At 39.5% G+C, this 20,158-nt stretch overlaps 1 non-coding gene across 1 annotated transcript; it reads left to right on the top strand.

Moving 5' to 3' along the window:
* Window positions 1-13,402: 13,402 nt before the first annotated feature.
* LOC127088699 (small nucleolar RNA R71) lies at window positions 13,403-13,509 on the top strand. The gene has a single exon (XR_007790525.1). It is a non-coding gene; the product is annotated as a small nucleolar RNA R71 (small nucleolar RNA).
* The last annotated feature ends 6,649 nt before the right edge of the window (window positions 13,510-20,158 follow it).

Below are 20,158 nucleotides of genomic sequence, written 5' to 3' on the forward strand. Positions count from 1 at the left end.
TAGAACTTTCAGAATCAGCCCCTATTGTTTCTGAGTCTGAAAAAGAAGAAGCTGTTTCAGTTCATTCGGAAGACTCCGAAGCCGTTTTTGAACCAATGGCTGAACCACAGGCTGAAGCCCCACCATCTCCTGCAGAAAGACTTCTGGGTGATTATGGGGGTGCAAATGCTTCTACTGGAAAGTTAACAATTGTGAACCAACCGGTAAATGTTGATCACTTTCAGCTGCACCCTTCAACGATTTGTCAACTCGAGAGGAGACCGTTCTCCAAAAAAATCAATGAAGATGCCAACAAGCATTTACAAAGATTTCTGACCATGACGACATCGTTGAAAATTGAGGGACAGTCAGAGGAAGCTAAAAAGTTGGTGATGTTCCCGTTTACACTGTCGGAAGATGCCGAAGAATGGTTTTACTCTTTACCCGCGGGAAGCATAACAGCTTAGCAACAAATGGAGACAACATTTCTGAATGAGTACTTCTCTGCTTCTGTGTATATCCATAAGAGATATGATATTGTTAATTTTAAACAGAAAGGAGAGTCACTCGGAGACGCTTACAACAGCCGGTGGCTCAACAAACTTTACAACAGCCACTGGAATAAAGAAAATCATTGAAGCCATTGCAGCAAATGAGCATCTGGAACTCTATGACCGCAGTGTAAGTCAACCTGAAGGCATCATTGATCTCAAACTAGTAAATCAAGTTGTGAAGATGGAAGATCAAATAACAGCTGAAGTAGAGAGAAGACTCAATAAAATGACTCTTGACACTCAATCGGTGGCACAAGTGCAACCGGTCCAACCTATTCAAGCTGCTAGTTGTGAAATTTGTGGAGGTCCTCACTTAGCCATGCATTGTGTGGCAACTGCACAACAGGTAGAAAAGATTAATTTTCTGAAGCAGAACAATCCGTACTCCAACACGTATAATCCTGGATGGAAAAATCCTCCAAATTTTTCCTAGAAAGACCAGCAAGGAAATGCTCAAAAGCAAGCGCCCACCCAGTATCAAAGCCAACCACAACAACAATATCGACCACAACAACAACAACCTTACCAGCAGCAGCAGTTTCACCAATCCCAACAACAATTTCAACAACAGGTTCCAAGAAAAGCATATTGGGAAATTGTCATTGAAAAAATGACAGCTCAAAGTTCACAATTTCAAGAGGAGACTAGAAGTAATCTGAGAAACACTGGTACTTCAATAAAATATCTGGAAGTGCAAATGAGTCATATTTCTCAACAACTCGCAGGTTCGAAAACACCAAGTGCATTACCAAGTGCTACAATTACAAATCCACGAGAACATAATAATGTGAGTGCGGTAACCACAAGGAGTGGTAAGGCAAAAGAAGTCCCTGAAAAAGATGATGAACAAGAAGACCAATTGCTTGAAGTTGATTTGGAGATAAAAGAAAATGAGGTTGTTAGTGAAGAGGTGACGGTACCTAAACCTGTGGTTAAAGAAAAAGTCAATGAATCAAAGCCGGTTGTCAAACTCCCTTTCCCAACAAGAAATAAGAAGAAAGAGAAACATGAGAAGAACTTCGAGAAATTCTTGGAGATGTTCAAAAAGCTTGAAATCAACATTCCGTTCTTGGAGGCACTTGAGCAAATGCCCTCTTATGCTAAATTCATGAAGGATATCATTTCAAAAAGGAGGAGCACTGACACTGACTCTATTGTACTAACCAAAACTTGTAGTGCTATTTTGCAGGGTATGAAGATTCCTGTAAATAAAAAGATCGAGGCTCGGTAACTATCCCTTGCACTATCGAGGATAGATCTTTCAAGAAGGCCCTTATAGACTTGGGGGCAAGTGTGAGCCTCTTGCCGTTATCCATCTAGAAGAGGTTGGGGATTGGAAAAGTACAGGATACTAGAAGGACACTTCAATTTGCTGACCACTATGTGAAGAGACCTTATGGAGTGGTGGAAGCTGTTCTTGTGAAGATTGATAAGTTTGTCTTTCCGGTAGACTTTGTGATCTTAGAAATGCCGGAAGATGAAGAGATACCTCTCATTCTTGGTAGACCATTTTTTGGAGCCCAGGAGGTGTTTGATAGATATAGAAGAAGGCACCATGACACTAAAAGTTTATGATGAAGAGTTAAAAATTGATGTGCGCAACACCATGAAATACAAAGATGATGTGGCCACTGATGCGTGCTTTTCGCAAGTATACGAACGCGTCAGAGTAATATAAAAGATTGTCGAATCCACAGAGACCAAGTGTCAATCTATCATTATCTATTGTTATGGTGTTTATCTAAGGTAATCAAAATAGGGGTTTTTTAGAGTGTGCAGTGAAGAGTAAAGTATTAAATTAAATTCAATTGATAAAGACAGGCTCAAATGTAATTCACATAATCAATTAATAATCCAAGTACTTGCTAATAGAACTACTTATGGGCAGTGTTTCCTACTTTGAAAAGAACCAATTTAACGGGAACTGTCGCTTTCGCGTATTCAGAACCGAGATGTACTCCCTAATCAAACCCTCTTATTGTCACTTATAAAAAGGCACGCATTACGTTAGAGTAGTAAACCTATTTTTAAGAAATATAGTATCTTGACTAAGTTGAAAAATATTTTAACCTGAATTTCTTAACCAAAAGAGGTTCTCACGAACCAGACTCTAAACTTATAAACGCGTCTGAAAATAGTTTTAAAATCACTTTTCTTCTTAAGTTAAAAACTCCTAATGAACTAAATAAAGCGCTTTCGCTGTTTTTGAAATAGTTAAAAACAACTAAGTTTAAAAAGACGTTGGACGACTTTCGATCTTACCCAACGGAAATTAAGTGCGGGAAGACTTAAGTTGAAAGTCAAAATAGCCCTTAAGTGTTTCTACGAACAATTGTACGGATTATCAGTTCAATTACGATCCTTACATTCTAACCTTATAGGTTTAGTTAGACATGGTAAAGTAAAGGTGCATTTTAATTTAAATAAAAGTAGCGCGAGTGCGGGAAATAAATAAAAGTAGTGCGAGTGCAAGAAATAAATAAAAGTGGTGCAAGTGCGGGAAATAAATAAAAGTAGTACGAGTGCGGGAAATAAATAAAAGTAGTGCGAGTGCGGGAAATAAATAAAAGTAGTGCGAGTGACGGAAATAAATAAAAGTAGTGCGAGTGCGGGAAATAAATAAAAGTAGTGCGAGTGCGGGAAAATAAATAAAAGTAGTGCGAGTGCGGAAAATAAATAAATTAGTGCGAGTGCGAGAAATAAATAAAGTAAAGACAGTGCGGGAAATAAATGAAAGTAAAGACAGTGCGTGAAAATAAAATAGATAAAGGCAAAGCAATAAAAACATGCTCCAATCGGAGGGTTGAATAAAATGCGAAACGGAAATGAAAATGGCGGTAGGATTAACTTCCTTCCAAAGTGCTCCAAACTCGATTACAGACTCGATCATATACTTGATTACACAATTGTGGTAACACCTCGATGTGAAGCGATTACCACTTTAAAATACTGAATATATGCCTAAGTGAAACTAAGTTTGCTCTAAGTTTGGATGATTAAACAAATGAAAACGAGTCTGTATTTATAGGCAAGGAAAATAATGGAAATGACAAGGATGCCCTTCTGTTTGAAATTGGGCGAGAAAAGTTTTCTTCTTATGGCACCCGCCACAACCCCATGGCGCCCGAAACAAGGGCAAATTGTGGCGCCCAAGTGGAGATAGTGGGGAACGTGGCAGTTGAGGGAAGTTGAGCTGTGACACGTCATGGCTGGACCCATGGCACCAGCCACAGTGGGAGCCACAAGTGAAAAATGCTGAATTTTAGTCTTTTTAGCTCATTTTCACTCGTTTTCTCGATCGGGGCTCTGATTAGACTGAAAACCTGAAAACAAAGAGAAACATAGTAATAACATAACAAAATAACAATAAAATAACTAAAATGCATACGAAATCGGAGTCGAAAATACGGTGAATTTCAGTGTCATCAAATTCTCCCACACTTAAACCCTTGCTTGTCCTCAAGCAAAACCCTAAAAAGTTCATAGAAGAAAAACTGGTGTCAACGAGTGCTTCGGGCTAAAAAGGTTTCTGAGTTCAAGTCGGGATGCAGTGATAGGTACTAACTGGGTGAACTAAGGGTATCATGATGACACTTATCCGTAAATACGGACATAAACTCCATTCCTATATTAACCAACTCATATTATCCCACAATACCTAGGCCTGCCTTTTCATCTCTTTTTGTGTCCTTTTCATTCAAGCGCAATCACATTAAGCCCGTTATCCGTACATGCTTCATAGCAGAGTAACCTGTTAGTGATTATGATCTAGACATGGGGTTCCTGGCACATAAATCTGTGTAAACCCTTTTATTTGACCCAGCTATAGTTGTGAGGGATCGGATCATAATCCGCCCTACTGAGTTCAGCGCCAGATACCTCTGAACCAACTAACAGCGGGTGAGTTTTTCTTTTTCTTTTTCTTTTTCTTCTGTAGCAGATTTTTACAACCTTTTTGGTTTAAATGGCTTTGTGAGGGTCACCTATACCTGAGTTGCCTTTTTGCTTTCTTTTATTTATTTCACTGGATCATTCATTTATGTTCATCGATCCCCTACGTAGAGGATGCGTAGGCCGGAGCTGACTGCTGGAATAAACTACTGAGGACTTATACTGAAATGATGATTAAGGCCATGGTATATGGGGTTTCGGGAGTGATTCCTATATTCATGAAGTCTATGGTGCTAAAACAATACTGATGTTTCAAAAAAAGTTCCCCTAATTCACCGCATCCTTACTCAAACCCGTCTTTAAAACCCAAAAACTTTCAGAATAACATCGTTTTCTTTTGCAAATTTTTTTTTTGGTAGGGCTAAAGGAAATGGGGAGATTAGACTGTACTAAAGATACACTATACTGGTGACTCGTCAGACTCATGCATTATCTAAAACTCAAACTAAAAACAAATTGAAACAAAGTAAACAACTAAAAAACAATAAAAAATAAACAATCTAACTAAAAACAACAAAGAAAAATAGAAAGTGATAAAATCTCCTCCCACACTTAAATCGAACATTGTCCCCAATGTTTCAAAATAAGATAAGGGGATAGTCACCTGACATCCTACTGCTGACCACTGGTGCCTTCGCCATCCTGAGGTGGACGACGGGATCGGCTATGACGACGGTCTCTCTGATCCATCCTGGCCTGTAAAGCAGCCTGAGCAGTCCTCACCTCTCGAAGGTTACCCAAAATGGAACCCCGGGTGGCTTCTATGAGCGCAGAATGTTGACGGTGGTAGTTATGCTGGCGGGCTTGCTCGTTTGTGATCGTGAGTAGGGACTGTACAACAGTCTCATAGGATCTGTCTGTCCTCCGCTGCGATTCTTGCATGAAGCTCATGTTGTCCGCCAGTTGTTGCTGAATGGTAGAGAGTAGGTCATCACGCCTTTTCTCTCTAGCCATGTGGTCACACCACATCTCCTCTGTACTATAGAAGCCAGGAGCAGAACCTATAAAAGAAGAAGATGGTTCGGTGTATGGTGGTGAAGGGTGATGGGGGGACACATGAGGTACGGGAGATCGCTCTCTCCGATCATATTCTTCATCAGTATCGTGTCCCTCCTCATCAGGAACATTAGGAGGAAGTGGACCCAAAACAGGTGGAGCATCTAAAACATAGGTCCAGTTCCTTTCATTACGTACATCAGTACGTCTAGTGCATGGTAAGACAACAGATGGGATAGCTATACCATGAACCATAAGCACATAACCTCCTTCTCTCCTCAATCGGCACAATTTCATATCTCTCAAAAATTTTAGGTTGACTGTGCGAGGAGGTAAGGGATCTAGGGTAGCTATCTCATTGTTTAGGTTAAGTGCCCAAGCAATAGACGTAATGAGTCCTCCGAAAACTATAGTTCCCGCTTTATTAAGAGTTAAAGCCATATGCGCGAGCATAAACGGGACCGAATTAATTCTTCTATTTGTGAGGCTTCCTTGAAAAAATAGAAGCTCTCGAGCATTGACCTTGTTTGGATTCTCCCGGCCAAAAATAGTACATGCCAACAGATATCTAAAAACTTTGATGGCCGGGTTATGGATGGTCGAGGTTAGAATTCCTTCAAAAGAATTTATTGAAGTATTTGACAATCTCTGCCAGAAGGAAAACACCTCGATCGACCAATCTGAATCCAAAGGGGCCTCACAAATAGCACCGTCCCCATGAGGAATACCTAACAGGCCTGTTAGTTCGTCGATACTAAATTCATACTCAACAACAAACATTCTAAATCGGACAGTACCAACTGTGCTAGCAGTGTTAGGATTGACAATATAAATTAAAGAACTTAAAAATTTGATTGTCAATCGCTCAAAGGTAGGTTCTTTGTTTGAAAAGATAGCATGCAAGCCTAAACTATCTAATAAATAAAAAGTGCTATGGTAGATACCCAAAGTGTAAAGACAATTTTCATCCACATACCTTGTCGGGAGAATTTCTCGATTTTGCAACCTTTCGATAATTTTTCTCTGTCGATCCCCCAGTTTCCCTTCTCGAAGAATAAATCCATTGAACTCCATTATTTAGCTCTTGCAATGCGATGAAGAAGATGAAGAGGGATTTGTATAAAGGTGAGATTTTTATGAAATTTGACGGATGAAACTGAAAATGGAAGTTGGGAAAATGACTTGTATGGTGTGAAGATGAGAAATGTGGAAGCTTTTGTGGGGTTCAAGGGCGTTTTTGCAAGGTGGAAAAATGGGTTTTGAAGGTTTGAAGGTATGAAAATGGTGAAGAATGTGAGTCTGCCTCGAGCTTATACAGACGCTGTGGCGGGCGCCACAACATCCATGACGGGCGCCACAAGGCTAAATTTGGATGGGCCGGATTTTGGTCATTTGGCATGGGCTTCTCGTTCTCTTTGCGGTTGGGGGGTCCGGATAGCGTTTGCATTGTATTTTCCTATTGACATAAGGCTTGCATAATTTTATAAAGATAAAATTTAAAACATTAGACTAATAAATAAATAAATAATATAATTAACTAGACTATGATAAAAATATAAATATAATAAACACACATAAAATATAGATATGGAAGTATTAATGTTAATGTGCTGACATAGTTAAGAAAATATCCCAAATGCAATGATATAAAACAAGTTAGGTAAATGCGAAAAATATAAGCATAAATGAGACAAAATAAAATGAGATGGTAAAATCAAATAGTAGGGGGTTCGTCTGCTTGACTAGATCCACGAAGCATGGCTATCTCCTGGCGAAGCTCTGCGATCTCCTGGTATAAACAGTCAGCCTCGGTAGCGTGTGTGAGATCGGATACTCCCATCTGTAAGGTGAGGTCAGCCACTTCCTGCCTAAGCCCGGCAATCTCTCTACGACACTCTGCAATCTGGGTGCGGATGTCTGGGGTCTGCAATGATAAATTGTTAGAGAATACAATGATCCTGGGTGAAGGCGGTGTAGGGGTATACTCAGCAACAGGTGGGGATCGAGGCTCCTCGATAGTCTCTCCCTGGCCCTCCAAAGCATAATTCCAGTTAGCTGGGTCATGAACGCTGGTCATCATAGGATTAGGCAGTGTATAATAATGTATCGCCTCGCTATCGATCAGCAGTGTGAACTGTCTCGAATTGAACGAGGATCTCCTCATCAATCGTCTAGTCAAGCAAAAGTCGATATCCATAGTAGTGTACCCATAGTAGGTCCTAAGATGTAGCAGATTGCGGTATAGACCTAAGGCGATGGTAATCTGTGTGATGATCCCTCCTACATGAATGACTCCTTCGGACGATATGGAAACACCGCTGAGGCTACATAACAGAAAGTTCCCACATGCCACTGGGCGAGACTGGGATGCACAAAATAGTAGGAATATCTCCTCCTCACTTCGTAACGTCTCAACATCCGGTCTTCCTAGGAAGGAGTGTTCCTGTATCATCTGGAAGTACCTAAAAGCAGGGTTATGTATAGCCTGGGATAACTGAGTAGAAGGATCCTGACTCCCTCCACATGAGATATCATTCTAGAACTTTTCCACTTCCTTACCCAGAAAATATCCCATCGGTGTCTCAGGGATAACGTCAGGGGTGGTCTGGAAACCCAATAGGTCACCAAACTCCTTCTGACTAAAAGATTACTCAATCCCAAAGAGCCTGAAAGCAGCATACCCATCCGGTCTAGAGTAAGGGTCATAATCAAATGAACTGAGGAACTCCAATGTCAAGTTCTTGTAGGTGTTGCTCAGGTCGTCAGCGAACTCGTCCCAATGGAGCTGGTGGCTCAGAAATCAGATGCTTGGCTCAATGGCCAAGGCTTCCATGCAGTGCTGGTCTGGGTAGCGTGTGGGCGCCATAGGGCGCTGGTAAAGAGCTATGTAGCGCTCTCTCTGGGCATCATCTCTATAGGCTACGTGCATATCGTCGAAGTCCTGCATCCTGTAAAAGTTAGGAAAAGGGATCCTGAAAATACAAACATTTCAAATATTTAGTCTCGGTGAAAATAAAAAATAAAATAAAATAAAATAAAATAAATAAATGCAAAAAAGTAAAACAAGATAAGAAAACCATGGGTTGCCTCCCAAGCAGCGCTTGTTTAACGTCATTAGCTTGACGATCGGAATTTATACACCTGTAGTAGGGATCGGTGGATCAATCAGAGTGTGGCTTGAGTAGTCTGTTGGAATGTCTCCTTCTTCGTAGAGCTTTAGTCTTTGTCCATTTACAATGAATGGACTACAGGTTTCGTTCTTGATTTCTACAACTCCGGATCTCAGAATCTTGGATACTTTGAAAGGGCCAGTCCATCTCGAGCGCAACTTCCTAGGGAAAAGTCGTAACCTAGAGTTGAACAAGAGAACAGGGTCGCCTATATTGAAATCGTCGTGCCAAGCTTTTGTTCTTTCTTTGTATATTTTGGCATTCTCGTAGGCAGATTGCCTGAGTTCTTCTAGTTTGTGAATGTCAAGGATACGCTTTTTACCAGTGGTCAGGTAGTCTAAATTCAAAGTTTTAATGGCCCAATAGGCCTTATGCTATAATTCGAAAGGTAAGTGACAGGATTTTCCATAGACTAGTTGGTAGGGAGTAGTTCCTATAGGGGTTTTGAAAGCGGTTCTATAGGCCCATAATGCTTCTTGAAGCTTCTGAGACCAGTCTCTTCTAGATGTTGAAACAGTTTTTTCTAGGATTTGTTTTATCTCCCTATTGGATACTTCTACTTGGCCACTAGTCTATGGGTGGTATGGTGTTGCTACTCTATTCCTAACTCCATATTTTCTTAAAAGTTTATCAAATATTCTCGATATGAAGTGCGATCCTCCATCGCTTATGACTAAACGGGGTGTTCTAAATCTAGGGAATATATAGTTCTTAAATAACTTGATCACCACCCTAGTATCGTTTGTGGGTGCAGCTATAACTTCAATCCACTTAGACACATAGTCCACAGCTACTAAGATATACTTGTTTCCTAAGGATGGTGGGAAAGGACCCATGGAATCTATACCCCACACGTCGAAGAGTTCTACTTCCTGAATGTTTCTTAGAGGCATTTCGTCACGCCTTGAAATGTTTCCAGTGCGTTGGCATCTATCACATTTGACAATGCAAGCATGGACATCACACCACATGGTAGGCCAGAATAGGTCAGCTTGAAGAATCTTGGTGTATGTCTTAGAGGTGCTCGCATGTCCACCATATGGTGCAGAGTGGCAGTGCTCGATTATACTTTTTACCTCCTCTTCTGGAACGCAACGGCGAAAGATGCCATCTTTACCCCTTTTGAAAAGGAGCGGTTCGTCCCAATAAAAGTTTCTCACATCGTTGAAGAACTTCTTCTTGCGGTGGTAGTCAAGATCAGGGGGTACGATATCAGCAACTAGGTAATTAACAAAGTCTGCATACCATGGTACGTTACTTACTGCTAAGGATTCTTGGAAGTGCTCATGAGGGCCTAGGCTATCGTCTTCAATGGTTTCTAGCCTAGCTATCAGTCTATCATAAGCAAAATCATCATTTATGGGTACTAAGTCTGGTTTTAGGTGTTCTAGCCTAGAAAGGTGATCAGCTACTACATTTTCAGTGCCTTTTTTATCTCTTATATCTAAATCAAACTCTTGTAGTAACAGAATCCATCAGAGTAACCTGGGCTTGGCATCTTTTTTACTTAATAGGTAACGAATGGTAGTATGATCGGTGTAAACTATAATTTTTGCTCCTACTAGATAAGATCTAAATTTGTCTATAGCAAAAACTACAGCGAGTAATTCCTTTTCAGTTGTTGCGTAGTTGAGTTGGGCAGCGTCTAAGGTTCTACTGGCATAATAAACTGCATGTAATTTTTTTATATTTCCTTTGTCCTAGAACGGCTCTAACGGCATAATCACTAGCGTCACACATTATCTCAAAAGGTTCTGACCAATTAGGGGGTTTCATAATAGGTGCTGATATTAATGCTTGCTTTAAAAGATTAAATGCTTCATTACATTTTTCATTGAAAATGAATTCAGCATCTTTCATTAAAAGGCTAGTTAAGGGTTTAGTTATTTTGGAGAAGTCCTTGATAAAACGCCGGTAGAATCCAGCATGTCCAAGGAAACTTCGGACTTCTCTAATAGTTTTGGGTGGTTTTAGGTTCTCTATAACTTCTATCTTAGCTCTATCTACCTCTATACCTTTTTCAGAAACTATATGTCCTAAAACAATTCCTTCGGTCACCATGAAATGACACTTTTCCCAGTTTATCACGAGGTTCACCTCCACGCATCTCTCCAGGATTTTCTCAAGGTTAGCAAGACAATTGTGGAAATCAAATCCGCAAACCGATAAATCATCCATAAATACTTCCATGATACCATCTAGGTAATCTGCAAAGATTGACATCATGCAGCATTGGAAAGTGGCTGGGGCGTTACAGAGGCCGAATGGCATTCGTTTGTAGGCAAAAGTTCCATAAGGGCATGTAAAGGTAGTTTTTTATTGATCTTCGGGGTGGATAGGTATTTGGAAGAATACAGAGTATCCATCTAGATAGCAGAAGTAAGAGTGTCTGGCTAGACGCTCCAACATCTGGTCTATAAATGGTAAAGGGAAATGATCCTTCCTGGTTGCTTTATTTAACTTTCTATAATCTATACACATCCGCCATCCTCCTTCCATCCGTTTTGCTACATGTTCACCTTTATCGTTTTTCACGACTGTGATGCCTCCCTCTTGAGGTACTCTATGCACAGGGCTCCCCCACTTACTATTCAAGATCTGGTAGATTATACCTGCCTCAAGTAACTTAAGAACTTCCTTTTTAACAACATCACTCATTATAGGGTTTATTCTTCTCTGATGTTCTCTAGAGGGTTTTGAATCTTCTTCGAGCGAAATCCGATGCATGCATACAGATGGGCTTATACCTTTCAGGTCAGAGATATTATATCCTAAGGCTGAGGGATATCTTCGTAAAACGTCTAAAAGTTGGTATGTTTCTTCTTGGCTCAAGGTAGCACTGACTATAACTGGACGGTTCATCTCTTCATCGAGGAACTCATATCTCAGATTCTTAGGAATTTCTTAAGTTCTAAGGTTGGTTTCTTAGGGCATGGCATAGGATCTGGGGTAAGGGATAAACATTCGTAAAGGTTATCATTGATGTAGGGTTTCCTAAAGTCATCATCTTCCCTTATGAGGGTTGATGGTAACTTCATTGTTTTTATGATTTCTTCTTGTTCTAATTCCCTAACGCACTCATCAATGATATCTAAGGCATAACATGCATTTCCCATCACAGGTGCCATAAGAAATTTCGAAAGTATAAATTCTATTTTCTCGTCACCTACCTCAAAGGTCAACTTTCCTCTCTTGACATCTATTATGGCTCCTGCAGTTGATAAGAATGGTCTACCTAGAAGGATTGGTATATCATTATCCTCTTTGATGTCTATGACAACAAAATCAGTAGGGATAAATAATTGGCCTATCCTAACAGGGACATCTTCTAAAATGCATATCGGATACTTAACAGATCTATCGGCTAACTGAAGTGACATCTTAGTGGGCTGTAATTCTCCTAAGTTTAACCTCTCACAAACTGCTAAAGGCATTAAGCTCACACTAGCTCCTATGTCTAGAAAAGCTTTTTCGATGACATGACTTCCCAAAAGACAAGGAATGGAGAAATTTCCAGGATCTTTATCCTTTTTGGCTAATTTATTCTCAGAAATGGAATTACATTCCAAGGGTTTCGGATCGTCGAGTCTACGTTTGTTGGTAAGGATGTCTTTGAGAAACTTTGCATAAGAAGGTATTTGGGTGATGGCTTCTGTGAAAGGGATTTCTACGTGAATTTTTTCTATAACCTTAATGAATTTTTGATACTGGTTATTGATCTGGGTTTGTTTGAGTCTTTGCAGATATAGTATAGGTGGTTTATATGGCGGGGGTGGTACATAAGTTTTATCTTGAGGTTTTTCTCCTTTTTCTTGACTTTCCTGTTTTTCAGATTCCACTGGTTCCTTTACTTTGTCCGTGGGTGTTGTATATTCCTTAGAAGTCTTAGGTTCACTTAATCTTGGGTTTGATGGCTCATCAGAAGCGTTCCCACTTCGTAGGGTAATGGCATTGGCTTGCCCTCACGGATTTTGTTGAGGTTGTCCAGGGAACTGTCCTCCAGGTGTAGTCTAAGGGGCTTGGTTTAAAGCTACCTGAAAGATCTGGGTTTCAAGCATCTTGGTATGAGTAACTATTTGGTCAACCTTGGTTCCTAACTGGGTAATCAGTTCGTTAACGTGAATGTTTTGGTTCATGAACTCTTTGTTTTGTTGGGTTTGAGCAGTGATAAAATTTTCCATAATTTTCTCAAGGCTCGACTTTGGTGGTACAGGTTGCATAGGTTGATTTGATCTTGGGGCTTGGTAACCAGGTTGTCTCGGAGGTGCATTATTTTGAATAGGGTTATTGTTCTTATAGGAGAAGTTCGGGTGATTCCTCCATCCAGGGTTATAGGTATTCGAGTATGGGTTCCCTTGGGTGTAGTTCACTTACTCAGAGTGGGTTTCATTTAATAGACTGCATTCTGCAGATTGGTGTCCTTTGGTTCCACATATCTCATAATCCGACGAAACTGTGGCTGCAGTGTTCGGGTTTATGCACATATGCTCGACCTTAAGGGCTAATGCGTCCATTTTAGCTTGCATCATGTCTATAGAGCTTAGTTCATGTACTCCTCCTAGGGCTTCCTTCTTCTCAAACGTCGCTCGTTCGACTCCCCATGATTGATGGTTTTGAGCCATATCTTCGATGAGGGCACTAGCTTCAGGATAAGGTTTATTCATCAGCACACCGCCTGCGGCAGCGTCGATGGTTATCTTAGTGTTTTAGTGAAGTCCATTATAGAAGGTTTGAATGATTAACCAATTTTCTAAACCATGATGTGGGCATGCTCTTAACAGTTCTTTATATCTCTCTCAAGCTTCGAACAACGATTCTCCTTGGTTCTGGGTAAATCTAGTTATATGGTTTCGAAGAACGGCGGTCTTACTTGGGGGAAAGTATCTAGCAAGGAATACTTTTCTAAGGTTATCCCAAGTCGTAATGGAATTGGGTGGAAGGGAATCTAACCATGATAGGGCTTTATCTATGAGGGAAAAAGGGAATAATCTTAAACGGATTGCCTCAAGAGAAGCCCCATTGGTTTTAAAAGTGTCTGCTAATTGGAGATTTTTTTTTAAATGTTGGTTTGGTTCTCAGTAGCGAGACCTGCAAATTGTCTCTGTTGGACTAGTTGCAATAGGGAGGGTTTAACTTCGAAATTATTAGCTGGGATGGTTGGGTTTACTATACTAGAACTAGGTTCTTTGTTGGATGGTTGGGCGAAGTCCTTAAGAGGTCTTTGGTTTTGATCTTCGGCCATAGCTCTCCTAATTCTATGGAAGAATAAACGTGCACGAACGTAACGTTCAGGTTCCGCCAGAGGGTATACTAAGCTTCCGGTGCTGCGAGTTCTTCGCATTGACCGACGGGTAATAACCTAAGTCTAAACGATATAACAATAGGGTACGAAATTTGACGAAATTGCTACCTGACAACGGCGCCAAAAACTAGATGCGTGCTTTTCGCAAGTATACGAACGCGTTAGAGTAATATAAAAGATTGTCGAATCCACAGAGACCAAGTGTCAACCTATTGTTATCTATTGTTATGGTGTTTATCTAAGGTAATCAAAATAGGGGTTTTTTAGAGTGTGTAGTGAAGAGTAAAGTATTAAATTAAATTCAATTGATAAAGACAGGCTCGAATGTAATTCACATAATCAATTAATAATCCAAGTACTTGCTAATAAAACTACTTATGGGCAGTGTTTCCTACTTTGAAAAGAACCAATTTAACGGGAACTGTCGCTTTCGCGTATTCAGAACCGAGTTGTACTCCCTAATCAAACCCTCTTATTGTCACTTATAAAAAGGCGCGCATTGCGTTAGAGTAGTAAACCTATTTTTAAGAAATATAGTATCTTGACTAAGTTGAAAAGTATTTTAACCTAGATTTCTTAACCAAAAGAGGTTCTCACGAACCAAACTCTAAACTTATAAACGCGTCTGAAAATAGTTTTAAAATCACTTTTCTTCTTAAGTTAAAAACTCCTAATGAACTAAACAAAACGCTTTCGCTGTTTTTGAAATAGTTAAAAACAACTAAGTTTAAAAAGACGTTGGACGACTTTCGATCTTACCCAATGGAAATTAAGAGCGGGAAAACTTAAGTTGAAAGTCAAAAAAGCCCTTAAGTGTTTCTACGAACAATTGTATGGATTATCGGTTCAATTACGATCCTTACATTCTAACCTTATAGGTTTAGTTAGACATGGTAAAGTAAAGGTGCATTTTAATTTAAATAAAAGTAGTGCGAGTGCGGGAAATAAATAAAAGTAGTGCGAGTGCGGGAACTAAATAAAAGTAGTGCGAGTGCGGGAAATAAATAAAAGTAGTGCGAGTGCGGGAAATAAATAAAAGTAGTGCAAGTGCGGGAAATAAAAGTAGTGCGAGTGCGGGAAAAAAATAAAAGTAGTGCGAGTGCGGAAAATAAATAAAGTAGTGCGAGTGCGAGAAATAAATAAAGTAAAGACAGTGCGGAAAATAAATGAAAGTAAAGACAGTGCGGGAAAATAAAATAGATAAATGCAAAGCAATAAAAACCTGCTCCAATCGGAGGGTTGAATAAAATGCGAAATGGAAATGAAAATGGCGGCAGGATTAACTTCCTTCCAAAGTGCTTCAAACTCGATTACAGACTCGATCACAGACTTGATTACACAATTGTGGTAACACCTAGATGTGAAGCGATTACCACTTTAAAATTCTGAATATATGCCTAAGTGAAACTAAGTTTGCTCTAAGTTGGGATGATTAAACAAATGAAAACGAGTCTGTATTTATAGGCAAGGAAAATAATGGAAATGACAAGGATGCCCTTCAGTTTGAAATTGGGAGGGAAAGGTTTTCTTCTTGTGGCGCTCGCCACAAGGGAAAATTGTGGCGCCCAAGTGGAGATAGTGGGGAACGTGGCAGTTGAGGGAAGTTGAGCTGTGACACGTCATGGATGGACCCATGGCGCCAGCCACAGTGGGAGTCACAAGTGCAAAATGCTGAATTTTAGTCTTTTTAGCTCATTTTCACTCCTTTTCTCGATCGGGGCTCTAATTAGACTGAAAACCTTAAAACAAAGAGAAACATAGTAATAACATAAAAAAATAACAATAAAACAACTAAAATGCATGCGAAATCGGAGTTGAAAATATGGTGAATTTCAGTGTCATCAGCCACCAGTGAACACATAGAGGTTATTGATCAAATGGTTCTGAAAGAAAATCCTCTAGGTGAACAAAAATTGCCCTTGGAGAGAGTTCTAATTCTCTCAATCTCTGAAGACACTCAAGAAGTTGATGACAAGGAGATGGAAGTGTTAACTATGATGGCAACACATCCGCCCTTTAAGGGATCCCGATCACTCTGATGGGGAGGGTTTAACTTCGAAATTATTAGCTGGGATTGTTGGGTTTACTATACTAGAACTAGGTTCTTTGTTGGATGGTTGGGCGAAGTCCTTAAGAGGTCTTTGGTTTTGATCTTCGGCCATAGCTCTCCTAATTCTATGGAAGAATAAACGTGCACGAACGTAACGTTCAGGTTCCGCCAGAGGGTATACTAAGCTTCCGGTGCTGCGAGTTCTTCGCATTGACCGACGGGTAATAACCTAAGTCTAAACGATATAACAACAGGGTACGAAATTTGACGAAATTGCTCCCCGACAACGGCGCCAAAAACTTGATGCGTACTTTTCGCAAGTATACGAACGCGTTAGAGTAATATAAAAGATTGTCGAATCCACAGAGACCAAGTGTCAACCTATTGTTATCTATTGTTATGGTGTTTATCTAAGGTAATCAAAATAAGGGGTTTTTAGAGTGTGCAGTGAAGAGTAAAATATTAAATTAAATTCCATTGATAAAGACAGGCTCGAATGTAATTCACATAATCAATTAATAATCCAAGTACTTGCTAATAAAACTACTTATGGGCAGTGTTTCCTACTTTGAAAAGAACCAATTTAACGGGAACTGTCGCTTTCGCGTATTCAGAATCGAGTTGTACTCCCTAATCAAACCCTCTTATTGTCACTTATAAAAAGGCGCGCATTGCGTTAGAGTAGTAAACCTATTTTTAAGAAATACAGTATCTTGACTAAGTTGAAAAGTATTTTAACCTAGATTTCTTAACCAAAAGAGGTTCTCACGAACCAGACTCTATACTTATAAACGTGTCTGAAAATGGTTTTAAAATCACTTTTCTTCTTAAGTTAAAATCTCCTAATGAACTAAACAAAACGCTTTCGCTGTTTTTGAAATAGTTAAAAACAACTAAGTTTAAAAAGACGTTGGACGACTTTCGATCTTACCCAATGGAAATTAAGAGCGGGAAAACTTAAGTTGAAAGTCAAAAAAGCCCTTAAGTGTTTCTACGAACAATTGTATGGATTATCGGTTCAATTACGATCCTTACATTCTAACCTTATAGGTTTAGTTAGACATGGTAAAGTAAAGGTGCATTTTAATTTAAATAAAAGTAGTGCGAGTGCGGGAAATAAATAAAAGTAGTGCGAGTGCGGGAAATAAATAAAAGTAGTGCGAGTGCGGGAAATAAATAAAAGTAGTGCGACTGCGGGAAATAAATAAAAGTAGTGCAAGTGTGGGAAATAAAAGTAGTGCGAGTGCGGGAAAATAAATAAAAGTAGTGCGAGTGCGGAAAATAAATAAAGTAGTGCGAGTGCGAGAAATAAATAAAGTAAAGACAGTGCAGAAAATAAATGAAAGTAAAGACAGTGCGGGAAAATAAAATAGATAAACGCAAAGCAATAAAAACCTGCTCCAATCGGAGGGTTGAATAAAATGCGAAATGGAAATGAAAATGGCGGCAAGATTAACTTCCTTCCAAAGTGCTTCAAACTCGATTACAGACTCGATCACAGACTTGATTACACAATTGTGGTAACACCTAGATGTGAAGCGATTACCACTTTAAAATTCTGAATATATGCCTAAGTGAAACTAAGTTTGCTCTAAGTTTGGATGATTAAACAAATGAAAACGAGTTTGTATTTATAGGCAAGGAAAATAATGGAAATGACAAGGATGCCCTTCAGTTTGAAATTGGGAGGGAAAAGTTTTCTTCTTGTGGCGCCCGCCACAAGGGAATATTGTGGCGCCCAAGTGGAGATAGTGGGGAACGTGGCAGTTGAGGGAAGTTGAGCTGTGACACGTCATGGATGGACCCATGGCGCCAGCCACAGTGGGAGTCACAAGTGCAAAATGCTGAATTTTAGTCTTTTTAGCTCATTTTCACTCCTTTTCTCGATCGGGGCTCTAATTAGACTGAAAACCTTAAAACAAAGAGAAACATAGTAATAACATAAAAAAATAACAATAAAACAACTAAAATGCATGCGAAACCGGAGTTGAAAATATGGTGAATTTCAGTGTCATCAGCCACCAGTGAACACATAGAGGTTATTGATCAAATGGTTCTAAAAGAAAATCCTCTAGGTGAACAAAAATTGCCCTTGGAGAGAGTTCTAATTCTCTCAATCTCTGAAGACACTCAAGAAGTTGATGACAAGGAGATGGAAGTGTTAACTATGATGGCAACACATCCGCCCTTTAAGGGATCCCGATCACTCTGATGGGGAGGGTTTAACTTCGAAATTATTAGCTGGGATTGTTGGGTTTACTATACTAGAACTAGGTTCTTTGTTGGATGGTTGGGCGAAGTCCTTAAGAGGTCTTTGGTTTTGATCTTCGGCCATAGCTCTCCTAATTCTATGGAAGAATAAACGTGCACGAACGTAACGTTCAGGTTCCGCCAGAGGGTATACTAAGCTTCCGGTGCTGCGAGTTCTTCGCATTGACCGACGGGTAATAACCTAAGTCTAAACGATATAACAACAGGGTACGAAATTTGACGAAATTGCTCCCCGACAACGGCGCCAAAAACTTGATGCGTGCTTTTCGCAAGTATACGAACGCGTTAGAGTAATATAAAAGATTGTCGAATCCACAGAGACCAAGTGTCAACCTATTGTTATCTATTGTTATGGTGTTTATCTAAGGTAAACAAAATAGGGGTTTTTTAGAGTGTGCAGTGAAGAGTAAAGTATTAAATTAAATTCAGTTGATAAAGACAGGCTCGAATGTAATTCACATAATCAATTAATAATCCAAGTACTTGCTAATAAAACTACTTATGGGCAGTGTTTCCTACTTTGAAAAGAACCAATTTAACGGGAACTGTCGCTTTCGCGTATTCAGAACCGAGTTGTACTCCCTAATCAAACCCTCTTATTGTCACTTATAAAAAGGCGCGCATTGCGTTAGAGTAGTAAACCTATTTTTAAGAAATACAGTATCTTGACTAAGTTGAAAAGTATTTTAACCTAGATTTCTTAACCAAAAGAGGTTCTCACGAACCAGACTCTAAACTTATAAACGCGTCTGAAAATAGTTTTAAAATCACTTTTCTTCTTAAGTTAAAAACTCCTAATGAACTAACCAAAACGCTTTCGCTGTTTTTGAAATAGTTAAAAACAACTAAGTTTAAAAAGACGTTGGACGACTTTCGATCTTACCCAATGGAAATTAAGAGCGGGAAAACTTAAGTTGAAAGTCAAAAAAGCCCTTAAGTGTTTCTAAGAACAATTGTATGGATTATCGGTTCAATTACGATCCTTACATTCTAACCTTATAGGTTTAGTTAGACATGGTAAATTAAAGGTGCATTTTAATTTAAATAAAAGTAGTGCGAGTGTGGGAAATAAATAAAAGTAGTGCGAGTGCGGGAAATAAATAAAAGTAGTGCGAGTGCGGGAAATAAATAAAAGTAGTGCGAGTGCGAGAAATAAATAAAAGTAGTGCGAGTGCGGGAAATAAATAAAAGTAGTGCAAGTGTGGGAAAATAAAGTAGTGCGAGTGCGGGAAAATAAATAAAAGTAGTGCGAGTGCGGAAAATAAATAAAGTAGTGCGAGTGCGAGAAATAAATAAAGTAAAGACAGTGCGGAAAATAAATGAAAGTAAAGACAGTGCGGGAAAATAAAATAGATAAAGGCAAAGCAATAAAAACCTGCTCCAATCGGAGGGTTGAATAAAATGCGAAATGGAAATGAAAATGGCGGCAGGATTAACTTCCTTCCAAAGTGCTTCAAACTCGATTACAGACTCGATCACAGACTTGATTACACAATTGTGGTAACACCTAGATGTGAAGCGATTACCACTTTAAAATTCTGAATATATGCCTAAGTGAAACTAAGTTTGCTCTAAGTTTGGATGATTAAACAAATGAAAACGAGTCTGTATTTATAGGCAAGGAAAATAATGGAAATGACAAGGATGCCCTTCAGTTTGAAATTGGGAGGGAAAAGTTTTCTTCTTGTGGCGCCCGCCACAAGGGAAAATTGTGGCGCCCAAGTGGAGATAGTGGGGAACGTGGCAGTTGAGGGAAGTTGAGCTGTGACACATCATGGATGGACCCATGGCGCCAGCCACAGTGGGAGTCACAAGTGCAAAATGCTGAATTTTAGTCTTTTTAGCTCATTTTCACTCCTTTTCTCGATCGGGGCTCTGATTAGAC

Source organism: Lathyrus oleraceus, chromosome 5, assembly GCF_024323335.1.
Source record: "Lathyrus oleraceus cultivar Zhongwan6 chromosome 5, CAAS_Psat_ZW6_1.0, whole genome shotgun sequence".
In the NCBI taxonomy this organism is placed as follows: domain Eukaryota; kingdom Viridiplantae; phylum Streptophyta; class Magnoliopsida; order Fabales; family Fabaceae; genus Lathyrus; species Lathyrus oleraceus.